The sequence below is a fragment of the Panulirus ornatus genome, chromosome 57 (assembly GCF_036320965.1).
Source record: "Panulirus ornatus isolate Po-2019 chromosome 57, ASM3632096v1, whole genome shotgun sequence".
Classification (NCBI taxonomy): domain Eukaryota; kingdom Metazoa; phylum Arthropoda; class Malacostraca; order Decapoda; family Palinuridae; genus Panulirus; species Panulirus ornatus.
Window position 1 is genome coordinate 22,124,814 of NC_092280.1, and position 14,199 is coordinate 22,139,012.

The window sequence follows — 14,199 nt, forward strand, 5'->3', positions numbered from 1 at the left end:
GCACAGCACTTTGGTGTCAATATATATATATATATATATATATATATACAAACCTCCAACAGCCAGGATCGAACCTGGGACCCCTGTGCAAGAGGCAGGAATGTAACCGCTAGGCTAGCATTCGATCCTGGTTGTTGGAGGTTTGTATGTTCTATGAAGGTACGCGTCCATATGCACTTTATTCGTAATTATATATATATATATATATATATATATATATATATATATATATATATATATATATATATATATATATATATATATACACCACCAGAGGTTAAAGAGAAAATAACCTTGGATTGATTAGTATCCGTAATAACCTTTTAAATACAACAAACTGTGCCGGTATCGCGCACCACAGCCACTGTGGTAGGATCCACAGTCAGAATAATGAGCTGGGAAAACAAGAAGTGCGTCGCTCACGCCTGTATAACGCCCTGTGTAGACCTCATGTACAGCCGGCTGTGTTCAATTCTGGTCACCACATCTGATGAGAGACGAGGAGAAATTAGAGCGACTTCAGAGAGGAGCGACCAAACTGATCCCCTCACTCAGAACTTCAGCCATACTGGGGAAGACTCGAATGGCTGAAACTATTCCCATTACCCGCTGTTCGCTCTGTAGTTGCCTCCATATTACCCCGTCTAGATACCCTTCCCTTCACCCATACTCTCGCTGAAATGCCTCGTCTGTGTATTTCTTTGGCATTAAACATTTTACAACTGTTACGAACACCTGTGTGTGTGTGCCCACATGTTCGTGTATATAACGTGTGTGTGTGTGTGTGTGTGTCCTCGTGTCTGTTGTTGCTATTCATTATCAGGGCGAGGAGTGATGTCTTCCTCTGAGGCTGGCTCGGAGTTTCTCTGCCCACCAAGCATTTGGCTTCATGATTCTGTTTTGAAGCAGATGTTGACCAGTCCTCCAGCACCCGAACCCTCATCACAGAGGCGCCAGGTCAAGGCGTGGGGGTCAGCTACGGGGTACGTCATCCCGTATGTCATCGCTGCTGAGGTAAACAAAAAGGATCAAGGACTGTGACTACGCCGAGACTCTGGGACCCTCCAACCAATCAGAATTGCTCTTAGTCCCATAGCCAATCAAGGGTAGCGTTGTATAGCAGCAAGGGTGAAAGCTTGTCTTTACATGTGATGAATATCCACGACACCCGCTGAGATTTGATTCCTCTCTCTCTAGTCCAGCGAGGTAAGTGTTGTCCCCTGCTGCAAGCCTGTAAGCCCTGCTGTGCTGTAAGCCGTTACTGCTGTAAGCCCGTTACCCGAGTGCTGTGCTGTAAGCCCGTTACCCTGAGCGCTGTGCTGTAAGCCCGTTACTTCTGTGTCACGGCAGGTCTAACTAGAGTAATGTTATCGAACAAAGTGTCATAAAGGAAAGAGATCTCCTGGCTTGAAATCTTATCTGGAATGTTAACTCATGTTCATTGTTAACTCATGTTCACTGTTAAACTCATGTTCAGTGTTAACGTACATGATTCATACCTGATTTATGTGCTTATCTTTGTACACCTCTGAATTCTTTCATTATAAGTAGATTTAATGTAATGCTGGTCTTTAATTCAATGCCATAACTTTCAGACAGTGTTATCCTGAGTTGTGCAACTTGAACAGATCTAACGTCCTTGCAAAGACGAGGATCAGTATAGTATTTGTAACATACATATGTTACTGGCGACCTTGCCCCAACAAGTATTGAGTTCGTAACACAACACAAAAGCGCTCTCTTTAGAAATGCAACGCTTCCGAGGTGATGTGTTAAAGGGTTTTTCATAATACTAGATGATTTCTGTAACACATGAGCATTCCTTCGTGTTAGACAGTGATTGATTAACTTGAGATAATGGCATGCAGTTAAAAAGGAAGGCAAATATAATAAAAACTTTCAGCTCTTGGAAAGATGAATGCTTCACACATCTGTTGTCAGTCACACATCTGCTATCAGTACCAAATCCCTTCTACCAATGAACGTGTCTTCGATTTCCCCTGTACTGGCCCGGGGACCAGATATTCTTAAATTGGTCGGGAACTTTTCCCAGTCCACACTTGCCTATAGGATTTCTTCCATGGCGTTATGTTCTCCCAGTACTGCATGGCTTGATTCTCTTATTTTTTTCCCCCCCAGCCGACCGTTGAGCCAGAGGGAGAGGTGGTTGGGGGGAAGTGCCCTCTCCTTTGCTATCCTGTTTCTGCCACTATTTTTTTTTTCTAGTCGACTGCAACGGATAACTTCGTTATGGACCATCAGGTCTCCTGTTGTTTGTTCTTGGGGTCCCCTGCCTAACCCTGCGTCACGACGCCCTCCACCTCCCTGCTCCCGGGCGTCGTCCCCTCCCCTGCCTTGGTGTTCCTTCCCCTCCCAGCCCTTCTCCTTCCTTGCCTCGGGGTGCCGTCCACTCCCTAGCCCAATAGCACCCTCCATCCTCCTTGCTGACTGACCATTGTGTATATATATATATATATATATATATATATATATATATATATATATATATATATATATATATGTTGTTGACACTTTCCCTCTGCATAGTGCTTTAAGGTCGACGCTGCCCCAGGTCGTGGCAGTGGTCGTCACATTGCCCCGGGTCGTGGCAGTGGTCGTCACATTGCCCCAGGTCGTGGCAGTGGTCGTCACATTGCCCCCTGGGTCGTGGCAGTGGTCGTCACATTGCCCCAGGTCGTGGCAGTGGTCGTCACATTGCCCCCCGGGTCGTGGCAGTGGTCGTCACATTGCCCCAGGTCGTGGCAGTGGTCGTCACATTGCCCCCTGGGTCGTGGCAGTGGTCGTCACATTGCCCCCCGGATCGTGGCAGTGGTCGTCACATTGCCCCAGGTCGTGGCAGTGGTCGTCACATTGTCCCCCGGGTCGTGGCAGTGGTCGTCACATTGCCCCCCAGGTCGTGGCAGTGGTGCAGCCTGCAGGAGGTCATGTTGAGGGTGGCGGTGGAGAGGCAGGGCAATGGGGTCAGGAGCCGCCAGAGGCTGGGTGTTCGTGATCAAGTCATCCTTCATGCGCCGCCCTGCAGCTGGTGGCTGGCTGAGGGCAGCAGCGTCGCCAGCACGGACGGGAGGGGTGGCGGTGCTGACTGGTGAGGGGGAGGAGTGGCTGGTGAGAGCAGGGTGTGGGGAAGGGAGGCTAGTGAGAGCTGGGAGAAGGGAAGGGAAGCTGGTGGGGAAGGGAGGCTTGTGAGAGCTGGGAGAAGGGAAGGGAGGCCGGTGAGAGCTGGGAGAAGGGAAGGGTGTCTGGTGAGAGCAGGGAGAGAGAAGGGAAGCTAGTTAGAACACGGAGGGGGAAGGGAGGCTGGTGAGAGCAGAGAGAGGGGAAGTGTGGCTGGTGAGAGGGAGGGGCAGCGGCGTCTGCTGGTCAGCTGGAGTTCACTGGTGATTCTCACTGGCTGGTCGTGGGTTAACATTACGTATTGATTCTCACCCCTTCCCTCTCCCTGCTCTCACTAGCCTCCCCTTCCCTCTCCCTGCTCTTACCAGCCACCCATTCCCTCTCCCTGCTCTCACCAGCCTCCCCTTCCCTCTCCCTGCTCTCACTAGCCTCCCCTTCCCTCTCCCTGCTCTCACTAGCCTCCCCTTCCCTCTCTCTGCTCTCACCAGCTACCCATTCCCTCTCCCTGCTCTCACCAGCCTCCCCTTCCCTCTCCCTGCTCTCACCAGCCTCCCCTTCCCTCTCCCTGCTCTCACCAGCCTCCCCTTCCCTCTCCCTGCTCTCACCAGCCACCCCTTCCCTCTCCCTACTCTCACCAGCCTCCCCTTCCCTCTCCCTGCTCTCACTAGCCTCCCCTTCCCTCTCCCTGCTCTCACTAGCCTCCCCTTCCCTCTCCCTGCTCTCACCAGCCACCCATTCCCTCTCCCTGCTCTCACCAGCCACCCATCCCCTCTCCCTGCTCTCATCAGCCACGCTTTTCCTCTCCCTGCTCTCATCAGCCACGCCTCTCCTCTCCCTGCTCTCACTAGCCACCCCCTCCCTGCTCACACCAGCCACATTTCTCCTCTCCCTGTTCTCGCAAACCTCCCCTACTCCCACCAGCCACGCCTCCCCTCTCCCTGCTAGCCCCCATCTCTCCCCTTCACCCTTCCTCACTCTGCTGGCCCCCACCTCACCCTGCCCTCTTCCTCACCTTCCTGGCTCCCACCTCACTCGTCCACAACCCCCTCGTGGCTACGCTTCCTATCCACTAGCGATTATCCCCTTGGATCCACCTCCTGCCCACTCGCCACCTCCATGACTGGAGTTCCTGCCCACTCACGACCTCCATGACTGGAGTTCCTGCCCACTCATGACCTCCGTGACTGGAGTTCCTGCCCACTCGCGACCTCCATGACTGGAGTTCGTGCCCACTCACCACCTCCATGACTGGAGTTCCTGCCCACTCACGACCTCCATGACTGGAGTTCCTGCCCACGCACGACCTCCATGACTGGAGTTCCCGCCCACTCACATGGGTACTGCTCATGTTCCTCTGTGGTTCGTCCTCCTGCCCACGTCAGGCTCCAGGTGGCCATTACTGACCCCGACCCACTGCCTTTGACTCAGCTCTGCCTCTACCTTGTACCTCCCGCCTCCATGGCCTCACACACACACACACACACACACACACACACACACACACACACACACACACACACACACACACACACTCGCTGTACCCCCCCCCCCCCTCTCTCTCTCTCTCTCTCTCTCTCTCTCTCTCTCTCTCTCTCTCTCTCTCTCTCTCTCTCTCTCTCTCTCTCTCTCTCTCCTAATTATCTCGTTCCGTCTCTCCTATACCTCCTTCCTTGGCTTCGCTCCCTCGTTGTATCTCTCCCACCACCTTGGCCTCTCTCTCTCTCTCTCTCTCTCTCTCTCTCTCTCTCTCTCTCTCTCTCTCTCTCTCTCTCTCTCTCTCTCTCTCTCTCTCTCTCCCCTCCTTCCTGATTCCCAGAACGAGGCACCAAGATCTCTGATGAATCAATAAGATCAGCGTGGCTCCCTCGTGGATTATTGATCACCAGAAGAAGACAGTCTCTCCTCGGCTGTGCTGAAAATCAGTGAGCATTGGGGACCTGTTGGCTGGTGTGTGTGTGTGTCTGTGTGTGTGTGTGTGTGTGTGTGTGTGTGTGTGTTGGGAGGGGGGGACCTTAAGTCTCACTGGGCTACAGAATCAACAAATGCCACACCTGATAGAATCAAGAGCCTTTTGCGCCCCCCGTATGGAATCGAGGAAGTGAAGTCTTTTCTCTCTCTCTCTCTCTCTCTCTCTCTCTCTCTCTGTGTCTGTCTGTCCCTGGTCGATGTAATTGGTTGCCTTCGCCGCCTGCACTCAGTGTTTGGGTTCTATGAAGTTGTTATTGAGATTATGCTGGTGTTAATAGTGAAGACCTTGGCGTGGGATAGTTATTCTTAATGATACTAACTGCAGTTATTCTTAATAACTACTAACTGCAATTACATGACAGTAACGACCTGTGAAGGCTCTACTGGTCCAGTCAGCTGGATTGTCATGAGGCTTCAACTGTAGCTCGTGGTCCTTGTTGTGACGTGATGGTCCCCTGTGACGTGATGGTCTCTTGTGACGTGATGGTCTCATGTGATGTGATGGTCTCTTGTGACGTGTTGGTTTCTTGTGACGTGATGGTTTCTTGTAGCGTGACGGTCTCATGTGAAGTGATTGTCTCCTGTGACGTGTTGGTTTCTTGTGACGTGATGGTCTTCTGTGACGTGATGGCTTTCTGTGAAGTGATAGTCTTCTGTGACATGACGGTTTCTTGTAACGTGATGGTCTCATATGAAGTGATGGTCTTCTGTGACGTGATGGCCTTCTGTAAAGTGATGGTCTTCTGTGACGTGATGGCCCCCTGCGAGGCAGGACCACCACCGATGGTGTGGCGGGTCGGACTCTACCAATGTAAATGAAGTAGAAATGACGTCAGGGGCAAACATTTAGACTGGAAATGAAATTCTTGCGGTCTTTATCCTCCTGGAGGCATTGAGAGAGAGGCGGCTGGCTCTTCACAGTGGGGAGGGAGCGGTGAGGTGGGAGAGCAGGAGGCAGGAGCCGCTGGACGGATGGAGGTGGGCCAGACTACCCCCATCATCACCACCACATGTTAGTGTGGTCGGCCGTGTGAGGCTGGTCACTCAGGCCTGGCCACAGCCTGCTGCATACACCTCCGACCTGGCTTGGTAAGGGGAGGGCGCTGAGGGCTGAGCAGGAGGGGTGAGACGGGTGTGCTGACCTTGGTTGGGCTGGCCTATGGTAGGGTCGGGGTGCTAATTGCTGACCTAGGCTTAGGAGGGGGAGGGGAGGGAAGGGAAGTGTTGAATTGATCACATGGCGTGTGGTAGGAGGAGGGTAGTGAGTGCTGATCCAGCGTTGGGTGGAGGGTGGTGAGTGCTGGCTGGCCCTGGGTAGCGATGCTCATTACTGACTTAGGTTTAGGTGAGCCTGGGATGTTGAAAATGGGTGCAGGAGTCTTACCTTCTATCAGCCTACAGCCTCGACGATTGTAGGGGCTTGTCTCTAACCCCCCCCTCACAGCCATGTGTAGGATGAAACTCCATCGTTGTTACCTGTGATGCTTCAAGCTCTTTGTCGAGGCAGAGGTGATGCCGAGTATGCCATCACCGTAATGGCAGCACACGCCTCACACCGTCATAAGGAAGGTAAACCACTCGTGAGTGTCATTCCCACTCCCGTGTTGAACGCGGCCTGGCTTACGTGGGCCGAGGAGCCGTCTTCCGCCCACCCTGTTCCGGACTCCACGAGTAATTAGCCGACGCTCAGATGACGGGTCGACAGAGGGGAATTTTTTTTTGGGGGGGATGGTGAGGGGGGGAAGGTAAGGGTAATTACGATATTAATGAAGAAAGTACGCCATCAGGAGGTTTAGATGAGAGGCGGAGGGAGTGAGGAAGTGATGTGAGTGAAAGATGTAGGATGACACGTTAAGGAAAATAGGTGATAGGAACGTGTATAGGAATCAGTGTGAGGCTAGGGATTGTGTAGGTAGCGACAGATGAGTCTCACAGGTTGGGTGGAGAGAGGCAGGAGTGTGGCTGAGGTGGGCACGAGCTGAGGCAGTGTTGCCCGACACAGATCGGCGGCTGTCATGTGCTGCACTGACCTCCGAGTGATGGCCATATATATCCGTCTATATCCAACACATCCGGCACACCACACACGGAAATACACATGTCCGGGGAAGTGATTACTACGTGGAGTGGGGTGAGGGGTGTCTGGGGCAGGAGGTACTACACATCGTGGGTATATCTTGCTATGGTCTACGGGGCTCTCCCACCACCTTACCTTACCATGCTGTCAGCCTGGGACCAAGCTTGATGTATTGCTCCTCTGTTCAGCCAGTCTGCTGCCCTGTAGGCCTACGTGACCCCCTACACTATGGCGCGTCTGCTACCATTTGTGAGGTACTTGTTTAGTTATTTTTTATTATTTCTCTACTGTATATCCCTCAGTGTGCCCAGTGAGTGGTTGTAAGCATTTCAGGGCTTCCGGTGTTTATGTTTCGTATGATCATACGTAATATTTTCACAGTTTTTCTCATGCCTGTTGTGCTAGTGGGATGTTCGTCAGCGCACACTGGCAATTTTCCAGAGGTGATTTATAGCCAGTCTCTACTGTTGCTCCCTGGAGTACACAACCCTTCACTGCTTTCTGGTTCTTCCCAGTAATTTAGTTACCACACAAGATGATGTCGTCCGTGGATAAAGGACAAACACCACGATCAGTTATCCTCGTTGAGAGCTGAGGAGGCCAGTCGTGTGGGGCGTTAGGCCACCTCCCACGTCTTTAATTGGCCATAATGAGGCGGGCGGTAATGGTTGTCCTCTTCTTGTGGGAGCAGCGGACAACGCGCTGGTGACTGGTGGTCGGTGGCGTCACCAGGTGTGTGTGTGTGTCCCTCCCTGGCTTGGTGATGGTCTGAACGCTGCGTCACCCCACCAGACCTGGGGGCGGTGGCGTCACCAGGTGTGTGTATGTCCCTCCCTGGCTTGGTGATGGTCTGAACGCTGCGTCACCCCACCAGACCTGGGGGCGGTGGCGTCACCAGGTGTGTGTATGTCCCTCCCTGGCTTGGTGATGGTCTGAACGCTGCGTCACCCCACCAGACCTGGGGGCGGTGGCGTCACCAGGTGTGTGTATGTCCCTCCCTGGCTTGGTGATGGTTTGAACGCTGCGTCACCCCACCAGACCTGGGGGCGGTGGCGTCACCAGGTGTGTGTTATGTCCCTCCCTGGCTTGGTGATGGTCTGAACGCTGCGTCACCCCACCAGACCTGTGTGGGGGGCTGTGTTGGTTGCTCACACATCCCAAGACTTGGCGACCAGTAGTAGTGGTCGGCTGACGCCGTCGCTCTGATCAAAGAGTTTGAACTTCTGGAGGGATTAAACGTTGATCATTGATCAGTCTCTTCACGAGCGGGTGGATCTATAGTGTTAACTGTCATCCATCTACCAGGCCGATAGACGTCAAACTTTATTTTGTGCCTGTAATATTACAGTAATTGAAACTTTAAAGAAAATCGGTTTTCCTCTATTTACTTTTATATCTTTCCGTCATCACTGATATTTTGAAGTATATGTATTTTCACTGTTAACTTTATGAATATGTATTTCATATATATATACTGTGAACAGTTCTCGAGAAAATGATCGTATATTCTGTACAGAACATGGTTGGGTAGAGTGAATAATGTTTGAGACCCTTCAACACAGTGTATATATAAATAAACCTCTTCAGCACGGCCTTACGAACCCTGGGGATGACGCCCTGACCTTTGACCTGACTTCCTACCTTTAGTTCATGTCGTCATTGTGAAGAGTTGTGTCACCATGTTTCAGGGGTGGGGTGTGGAGGAGGAGCCAGGAGTACGAGCGGCGGGATGGCGGGTCGTGGTTGCCGGCCCCGCCGCCAGAGCCCGCCACCGCATGCACTCCACCTAGACTCCTCAGCCAGTCTTATATTTCTCTATAGTGGCCGCACTGCCTCCCTATATACCGTTATTCGCTGTTCATTAGATTAGTTAATTTATTAATAATCATCTTTTAATTACGTACATTTCTGAACGAATTTGTTTCAAGTAATTTCAGGTCTGATTACATATTTACGGATTTCATGAAAAGAAAACGGTATCCAACAATTACCTGTTGAATACGTAATTTTTGCATTTATGGAATAACCTTAATTAGTTGTGTATACGTTTGAATTTTTGATTTCACTTGATATTAGCGTTTCGTATTGGAATGTACAGCAAGACACACTGGAGTGTATAATGATGATAATGATAATGTTGATGGTAAGACCTGGTTATTATAATGTGGCCGAAAACGTATCGACCCGACCTCCTCAAAGGCGGGTGGCCTCCCCGGTACGGGCCACGCCATCGTACTCCCACAGTTTGATGGACGTTTATATAGAATCTGTTGATCACAGGATTGACACTGTCCAGAATATGTGAATAAAGGTAACTTTAAATAAATCTTTGCATTAAGGAGGAAAAAATTGATGTTTGTCGCTTTGTTTCTTTGTTTCTTGTTTTAAGAGGAATGTACGTAAATGTTATGGCTTTCGTACCTCATGTTTTTCAGTCGTATGTATGACTTGGTAGGAGATGCCTCCCAGTTGACGTTAAGTGTTCACATGACGTGCTGTCATAGTGAAGATATAAAGATGTCACGTTGAATATATATCTTACAGTTAGACAATATACTTTGGTTAGATGCTGTATGAGAATATCCTACAATATACATGATCAAGCCATAATAATTGTTTGAGGTATTTAAGACTTCATCTTTTATAGGTAGTTCGTTAGAGAGCGTTTATGGGGTTTTCGGCTTTTGTTAAAAATTGAGGATCTTTAAGATATTGGTTATGACGTTTTTATTGGTATTGTAGCTAGCTATATTTATTTGTTCTGTATTGAGTTTACTTGGTGTGTAGTTAAAGGTGGCACGCAAACTGTGGAAACCTTATGGTGTGCCCTGGAAATAATCTCGTTTTCTGTTACCAGCTGAAAGAGAGAGAATGTGTTCAAAGGTATAACCATAATATGTTTCATTTGGAAGAGGGGGGGCATATTTTTTTTCTTTGAAAATATAGCTTTAGTAAATTAGATATTTTTACTATATGTTTCACTCCTACGTCCACAGGATGGAGAGTGTGACACGTCTTAAATATGTTCCTGTTTGACTTGGCAAAGCTTCTCTCCATATTTGCCTCAGGTTCGCGTTGCATACAAGCGTCCGGCCCCGAAGTGTGCCTGCGACTCATCTAGTTAAGGATGAATGTCAATTTGAACTTGTCGTACTGTATACATAAACTGGTAAACGCATATGTATGCATATATACACAGAAGATGTAATGTGGGGATATATGATAGATGGTATTTTTCTATATTGAAGTTTTTTTCGTGTGGAAACATCATCAAGTTCTTGTTACGTACACGATTTTTTTATGTTTCTTTTCTCGTCTGTGTTGTCTATTAGAACGAACGGATCCATTACTGGCCTTACTGACCGCTGGGTAATAACTCCTTGAGGAACAGATATTGACAGCTGGGTTATGATTTCCTGGGGGAACAGATGTTGACCATTAGGTTATAACTTCCTGAGGAACAGTTATTAACAACTGGATTATAACAAACTTTAAAGTATGTTTAGGTACCCTTTTGAATTGATGTAATCCTCCTCACTCTTTACCTGTTGATCTTGATCATTATCATCTGCAAACTTATTCAGGTGTGAGTCGTATCCTTCTGGCAAGTCATTTACGTAGATCAAGAAGAATAATGGTCCCAGTACTGTACCTTGCTGCACGCCACTGGTGACACCCCCTCCCAGTTCATTTCAAGAAAGTCAGTCCCTCTGGCGTGCGTCTTTTGTTCCTGATCATTAAGGTAATCTTCTGTTGGAATAGTGTCTTTCCTCTTCCTACCTGAAGGTCCAGCTTCTTTACCCACCTCGTATGTGGTGCAGTGTCAAATGCTTTCTAGCAGGTGAGACACACACAGTTCACCCAGCCTTCCCTCATATCAAAACCGGAGCTCAGTTCCTCATAGAAATCTAAGAACTTCGTCACACACACGACCTTTCTCTGAATCCATGTTGGCTGTCGCATAGGCTGATTCTCCCTTAATCATTCATTTACCCTTTCTCCAGCAATATCTTGAACAAAATATATCATGTCGCTCGTCAGATTTGTACGCGCACAGTTTTGACACAAGATCGTGAACCATATCAGGGTGAAAGCCTATTAATAGTTTGTTTATGTGTACCTGTAATAATAGTAGTGGTAATAGTAGTAATTAGTAGTAGTAAAAAAATGCAACAGATATAGGCCCTTAGTTGGCCAGCTTCCCTACTTTCCTGGATACGATGTAGCTTTTTTGTACGCTATGAACGTACCATTTCTTTCCCTTTATTTGATTTTTGCATTGATTTCTGTGGACATATTTCGGTCGGCCAACGTGCCTTCTAGTTCTGCAGCAAATATGGTCTCACAGTGACCCCAGGTTGTTATAATGGTCGCGGGTGGCGGGATATTAGCGTCTGCCTGTGGTTAGGCTTCTCCTCACTAAATGTCACTTTATTAACTTGTTAAGTTTCAAGCAGCCAACGTCTAATTTTACGGTTTTCAGTTTTTTGAAGCATGTTTTGTATTTTATGTTGCCCTTCCCAGTGCGTCACTGACTTTATCTAAGATGTAGAAGCAGTTTTCAGTGATAACTATTTAAAAAAAAGAAAGAATGTCTCCTCTCATAATTTGGGACATCAGTTGTTAATCATTAACAACCCCAACTTGCCGATTCCAGCTATGATCACTACGGGAACTGATGCCAACAGATCTTGTCCCAGTATTCTTGGAACCTTGGCACATCAGACGTCTCCAGACTAATTATGCAGATTGTCATCCTAGCCAGCTCAGTCCTCATATCCTACAATTACTAATTATGTGAACAGCTAGATAATGTTGCTTACGGCCATGCCTGACATGATTACACTGCTTGTGTAACACTGGTCGAGCCTCGCGGGAAGACTTACGGTAAGGCAGGCTTGGCTTATGCTGTCTGTAACCCCTGTCTAATATTCTCATGCCACTGACGTATATTGTCCACATCCAGTTCCTGCCGTAATCCGCGCTTGTCTTGCAACAACGCTCTCCTGGGACAGCGCCCTGCGGGAGACTGTTCCTTCTGTCAACCACTCCCTGCTTAGTGAAGCCTGAAAAGCAGAGGCCTACACATCCACCGTGGAGATGAGGACGTGCTGAACTGGCAAAGCGTGATCCCAGACTCCTACATAGGTTTCGATCTAACTATAGGCATTGTCCACGCCGGTCGCACCGCTCTTACTTACCCGCGTCGAAGAAAACCTCATGAGATTCGCGGAAGGACCAGCTAACCTTAGCATTATGTGCTGTGAATATTGTAGGTTTGATGGACATCGGTGTGGAAATCACGCGGGCTGTAGTTGACACAGCGTGGTATTGTAGCTGCCAGAAGACGTCAAGGTTGCAGGTATATACTTTGTATCAGGTCGCGAAGGTGTAAGACCTGGCATCAGACAGGTCATGATCATGGGGACATTTCAGCCTCAACCTGACCGTTTTCAGCAAATTGATTTCATCCAGTTCAACCATGTTGCAGTGTTGCATTTTCCTTGATGAGTCAGCTTGACGCTTTGTGGAAGCGGAGTCAGTGGAGCCTCACCGAGCAGGTTAACGCGATTAGAAATGCACTTCTGAAACTGGCTTTACCGAGTGAGCAAACTTGCCGTCAAGGTGCATTGCTTCTGCCTGGCCAAGAGGCCACTTGCCCGGAGTGGGTGTCGGGTTGGGGTGCCGACCCCGACTGTTGCAACTGCAGGTGTAGCGCCTCACCTCCACCCACCCACCGTGCCAGTGTACAAGAAGATGTGTATATTTAGTTAGGTCAATCTATGGGTAGGTTGTGACAGGCTGGGACCAGAGTGTGGGATAGGAGGGGTTGTGGATGTCGGGGTTGTGATGGGGGTGGTGTGGGGTTGCGTCGAGGGGTCGGGTTGAGGAGCGTTACGGCTGGGAGGCCAATCAAGGGACTGTTGGGGCTTCTGGCTCGTGCTGCCTGGGGAGGGAGTGGCAGGGCAGGGCAAGGGGCGAGGGGAGGCACACAAGCCAGCTTCTTGTGCTGCCTCACCCCAGCCGTGAGCCCGGCCCTTGTGTGTGGCGGCTGGTGTCTTACCTTGCCCTGAGTGGCGGTCCGTGCCGCGGTGGCTGCCATACCTCACGCGGGACACTGTGCCGCTACCACTCTGGAAGCACCGTGTGCCGACTCCTTGTGATATTTGCTGTGTTCTTGTGCGATGACGGAGAGGGGCAAGTGGTGGAGGCAGTGAGAGGGCCACAAGTAGTAAGGTGCTCGGGTGAAGACAGACCTCGACCACTTGGTCGCAGCCGATGCCGTCCTGCGCCAAATGTCGGAAGCCTAGTCTACGTGTATAGTATTGTGGGGAAGTAACCAGTGGGTAAAGTAAAGAGAGCGTAGGAAAGGGTAGTGAGAAACATCTGCAGTGCTGGTAAAGACTAATTATGAAGCCAGCTTACGGTAGACTTTTCTGGTGTGCCGGTTCATACCATCAAAACCAGGAAGGTTTGTGTCAAGCCTGGTGACTTGAGGAGACACATCGCTGCGACATCACACAGGTAAGGAGGCCGTGTCTTGTGATAAGCTGCAGACTGATGAACCATCAAACAGGGGATCACCTAGAGCACGGTGTGTGTGCAGGAGAACCATACACATTAGCTTATATCATCATCTGATTTATCTATTTTATCACGAACATTGTGGCTCTTTTCCTGTTTCATTTGAGTGGGTCAGGTGGTGACTACGGAAATGGAGCCTTGAGGTGTGTGAGAAGAGTGTAGACACTGGGTAAAGTCTCCACTTGTGTTACAGGGGCACTCAAGGTGGCGGCGCGTCCGTGTGTACTTATCTATGTAGACGTGACACAGACGCTCCCACACCCACACCGGCAGTCTGGTGTTGGTGTAGCATGAGGACAGGTGGATGAACACGCACCCAGACTAGTGAGTTCTTCCACCGTGTCGGTCATATATCTTGATAACCCCCCCCTTACGCTTACGTACGTTTTGGTAATGCATTGCTCTGGACACGTTGCACTAACTCGTGTGTACTG

At 49.5% G+C, this 14,199-nt stretch overlaps 1 protein-coding gene across 5 annotated transcripts in view; it reads left to right on the plus strand.

Moving 5' to 3' along the window:
• The window catches only part of LOC139766261 (uncharacterized), a 366,776-nt gene that overhangs the window by 178,239 nt on the left and 174,338 nt on the right, over positions 1-14,199 (plus strand). Inside the window, exon 1 of one of the 5 annotated variants that reach the window (XM_071694661.1) lies at positions 13,162-13,705. The exons of the other annotated variants lie outside the window; for them this stretch is intronic. The gene's annotated coding sequence lies outside the window, so the exon portion shown is untranslated. Of the gene's footprint in view, positions 1-13,161; positions 13,706-14,199 lie in introns of those variants that run through there. 5 annotated transcript variants of the gene reach the window in all.